The following is a 5087-nucleotide window of genomic DNA, read 5'->3' on the forward strand; positions in this document are numbered from 1 at the left end:
TCTCCTCCCTCTCTCTCTCTCCTCCCTCTCCCTCTCCCTCTTTCCCCTCTCCCTCTCCGACCCTTCCCTGCTCGCACTGTCTCTGTCTCTCAAAAATAAATTAAAAGATTTTTAAAAAGAGGGAAAAAAGAGCGATTCTGTGGAATTGGAGGAAGCCTGAGCCACGGCTGTGCTTTGATGGGGGAAAATGTGCCCAGTGTGATGACATCTTTGCTTCTTGCTGGGCGTCCTTGCCCAAGGGCAGGAAGGTCATTCTAGGTGGATGCATCTGCCTAATCAGAGTCAAGAAGGAACAGAGACTTCGGGATCAGGGGGCAGGATGGCTGCAGGGGAGGGGGCATGACTGAATCAATGACCCGGGACTTGAAAAAGCAGAGACAGCCATTCCTGGTGGCATCACCACCTGCATGGGCTTTCTGGTGAGTCAGGGGCATGGAGGGAACAAGGCTTTTCAAGTCAAACCAGGTAGGAGGAGCCCGGGCCTCGATGGGTAGAAGAATGTGACGATGGTCAGGGGAGGGAGTCGCTTTGGCAAAGGCAAGGGGCCAGCCTGGGCGTAGCACATACTGGGCAGGTGGGGAGACACCTGTCAGGGCAGGGGGCATTTCAGTTAGTTACCCTCAGACGGCACACTTGCCGCTTAGCTGATTGGGGACCATGAGTTCACCACAGTCTTCACTGAATAGGTATCCTGTGCCGGGCAGAGAGCTCAGTGGGGGGAGGGGGATGTTATAATATGGTGAGCAAGACACCAGAGGCCCTGACCTCAGGCTTGGAGGAGAATGCAAAAGTCAGACATTAATCACAGCCTCAGAGAAATTGTAATTATAATAAGAAGTGCCAGGAATGACGAATTTAGGGACCTATGGATGTAGCATGGGGGTCATATGCAGAAGAGTTGCTGAGGACTTCCCTGAGACGAAATACTTTTCCATCCATTTACTTTTTTTTCTTTCAAAAGTTTACTTGGGGGCGCCTGGGTGGCTCAGTCGGTTGAGCCTCTGACTTCAGCTCAGGTCAGATCTCACGTTTGTGGGTTCGAGCCCCGTGTCAGGCTCTGTGCTGACGGCTAGCTCAGAGCCTGGAGCCTGCTTCCAGTTCTGTGTCTCCTTCTCTCTCTGCCCCTCCCCCTCTCATGCTCTGTCTCTCTCTGTATCAAAAATAAATAAAACATTAAAAAAATGTAAAAAAAAGTTTACTTAGGATCAAGCAGGAGGAGACTTGGTTTAACACTACCGAACATTTCAAGACTTTAGTTACAGAAGAATATCACACTATTCTATAGAATCCTTTAAAATGAGAGGTGAGGCTTATGTTAAAAGTCCATCACGTACTTTTACTTGTGTCTTGACCTGAGACATAAAAACTAAGGGGGGATTAACTAGGTAAAGGGGAACACAGGAGGACCCTCTAGGCTGCAGAAATGGCTTGAGCAAAGGCTCTGGGGTGAGAAGGAGCACAAGGTGTATGAACAGATGGGAGATTAGGGATGAGAAAGATAATCAGACGAGGGGAAGAGTTTCTCAAGCAGAAGGAGCAGAGCGTGCAAAGGCCCTGAGGCTGAGAACCCATCTTGAGAAGAGCCCATTGGGCTAGAGAGGGGAGGCAGGGCAGAGGGGCATAAGAGGTATGGAGGCAAAATGGCAAATGACAATGGAAGGAGTGGTTGAGGCTGGACAGGTGGGTCCCCTTAGGCCACATTGAAGACATTTGACATTATCCCAAGTGCAAGGCCACTGAAGGGTTTTAGACTGGGGGTGGCATGCCCGAACTGGTGTTTGGGGGCTCTCTCGAGCTGGTGGGGGGGGAGGGTGGACTGTGGGAGGTCTGGGTGGCCGTGGAGGTAGCCACCTGCTGTGGTCCAAGTGAGCGTGGAAAATCAAGGCACAAAGCTAAGGCAGCCTGCTCTACACAGCTAGCTGGCCCCTTGGCAGACTTCAATTACAGCGACTGTCCTCAGACAGGTTGGTGATTCTATTAAAGTGGCCAAACCTGGAGACCTGCATTTTACAGATAATGCCACATGAAGCCAGTTAATCCAGTGATTGAATTATTAAGTTAGAGCATCTATGACTTAATTTTATTGGCAGTCAGCAAGGCATCCTTCAAGTAAATTGACATTTGCTTGGCCATTACTTCCTCAGCCACAATAGGTTTGGTTAAATTTTGAACAGAAAATGTTCTATTGCAGTGTGCAGGAGGGCTTAGAAACAAATGGAAATGAAATGCATTGGTTTCCAGTTGTAGCCTCATTATGTATGTGTATGCTGAGCAACAGATAGAGCTGGCTTCAAGAACACACACACACACACACACACACACACACACACACACACACACACACGGCCCGTAACTGAATGGGACGGATCCTGGCTGAGACCTTCGATAAAAGTCTGCTATTGTTCAGGGTAAATAAATATCAGTGTAGCCAAGGCGGTGGATGGTATTGTTTTGATGTTGTATGTCTGCTGTTTTATTTTTGTCTAGGTGTTCTATTGGTTGCTGAGAAAGAGGTGTTAAATCCCTCAATTACGATGGTAAAGTTGTCTTTTTTCTCCCTTCCATTCTGTCTGGCTTTGTCTCACATGTTTGGCAGCTCCATTATTGCATACGTACACATTATGATTATTATGTCTTCCTACTGCACTGATCGCTTTTATCATTCCAAGAGCTTCTTCTTCCCCTCTCGGTTGGAGGTTTTGTTTGGGAATACGTGATCTGACGTTAATACAGTTCGCCCAGCGTCTGTGCCTGCAGTTTGCATGCTATATTTTTCTGTCCATTTACTTTGAATCTGTCTGTGTCTTTATACGTAAAGAGTATCTTTTACAGGCAGCATAGAGCTCGGACTAGTTTTTAAAATCCATTCTGACAATTACTGTCTTTTAATTGTAGTGTCCATTAACACTTAATGTGATTTTGGGTATAGCTGGATGTCATCTATCAATTTATTTATTGTTTTCTACTTAATCTCTTTGTGGTTTTGCTCATCTGCCCCTCATTTCCTGCCTTTTAAAATTATTTGAATACTTTCTAGAACTCCATTTAATTTTAATTTCCTGTTAGCTGTTTATTTATTCTTCCTTATATTACTTTGCACAGTGATGGCCCTAGAGATTACAGTATACATCCTTAACTTTTAGCAGTCTGTTTACAGTTAATGATATGCCACTGCACGTAAAATATAGAAGTCTGGCTACTCCATAGCCTTATAATCACCCTCATCCTCTAAGTCATAGCTCTTAGAAGCGACACATCGAAACATGTCCTAAATCCCTCCAGACCGTGTTATACCTTTTTTTTTTTGATGTGTTCTACTTTTTTTTAAAAAACATTTATTCATTTTTGAGACAGAGAGAGACAGAGTGCAAACAAGGGAGAGGCAGAGAGAGGGAGACACAGAATCAGAAGCAGGCTCTAGGCTCTGAGCTGTCAGCACAGAGCCTGACGTGGGGCTCGAACCCACAGACTGCGAGATCATGACCTGAGCCAAAGTCGGACACTTAACGACTGAACCACCCAGGCCTCCCATGACATGTTCTACTTTTAAACAGTTAAATGTTTATAAAGGGAAAGGATTTAAAAAATAAAAGAAAGAAGAAACAAAACACCTGTGTTGTTTGCATTTAGCCAGATATTTATTTACCTTTCGTGAAGCTCTTCATTCGTTCCTGAAGATCTGGGTGTCCATTGCTCTCCTGTCCCTTCAGTCGGGCTTGAGACAGAGCACAGCCCTGCCCGTCCCTGGGAGACATGGTCAACGTCAGTATAGCTGTCCCTGCACTGAGAGACAAAGGTCCTTTTCAGGCATCCATGGAAAGGAGTGCTGTGTGCCAAGGACTGATCATCTCAGTTCTGTGCACACGGTGGTCATTGGTCCTTGCAATGTCCATTTCTTGGCTTATTTCTACTTCTTTCCACTTTCCCACCTCATCCCAGATCCCCACTCCTGGCTGCCTCCCCCCAATGGCTTCCACTCCCTTGTGCTTAATCATAGCCTTGAATGGGAATGAAGCCCCAAAATATGCAGTGATGCTCCGTGTGCTCTTGAAGAGCTAGCGTGGAATCACGCCCTTGAACTTGTTCTTCTCTGCCTTCTCCTCCTCCGTCAGTACTCAAGACTTTGTAAAATTGGCGCAGGTGCTGTGTGCCACTTCTAAGGGCTACGTGGTTCCTCTCCTCATTTTACTTATTTATTCCCTAGTGATAGAAGCCAGGATTGCCTCCAGCTGCAGATGACTCTGCAATGAGGGACCCTGATCTTGTCCCCAGAGGGATTTCCCTGAGGTCGTTGGATCAGAGAGTGCATGTTGACTTAATTCTACCAAGAGGTCCTGATCGCCCTCCACAAAGGCTGTACGGTCCCCACCATACGCCCAAGGTAAGGATCTCTGTTTCCTTACATCTTCACCCACAAAGGGCATTTACCCAACTTCCTAATTGTTGTCTGGCTGTGGGTGTTGTGCTGTTTCTCACTGTGCTGTCTGGGCCGGCATGTCTCTGATCGCCATGGTGCCTGAGGGTCTCCTCGTGAGTGTGGTAGCCATTTGTGCTTCCCCTTCTGTGAAGTGCCTGTTCCACCCTGTGCCCGGCTCTCCACTGGGTACACCATCCCCTACCTCTGCCCGTGTGTTAACTAGTACATCAGGTTTTGTTAGCTTTGCAACCGTTGTGTCTATTCAGGATGCCTTTGTTCATTTCTGCTCTGACCATTATTTGCACTTCACAGTTTAATGCCCAGGAGATGTTTGTTTTCCTTAATTCCAAGTTCTTTCATTGGAGGAGTACCTGAGGATTTCCCCCACAGACCATCGTCACCTTCCATGTATTTATTCAGCACGGTCACTTTTCCAATGCTAGAGAACACCTTTTAAAAATTTCACTTCATTTTGTTTTAATTTTAGGATAGTTAATAGTGTTATATATTGTTTCAGGTGTTCAATATAGTGATTCATCACTTCTACACATGACCCAGTCCTATCCCAGGTGCACGCCTTAATCTCCATCTCCTATTTCACCCATCCCCCTCCACCGGTAGCCATCAGTTTGTTCTCTATAGTTAAGAGTCTGTTGGTTTGCTTCTCTCC

The sequence above is a fragment of the Suricata suricatta genome, chromosome 2 (genome assembly GCF_006229205.1).
Source record: "Suricata suricatta isolate VVHF042 chromosome 2, meerkat_22Aug2017_6uvM2_HiC, whole genome shotgun sequence".
Classification (NCBI taxonomy): domain Eukaryota; kingdom Metazoa; phylum Chordata; class Mammalia; order Carnivora; family Herpestidae; genus Suricata; species Suricata suricatta.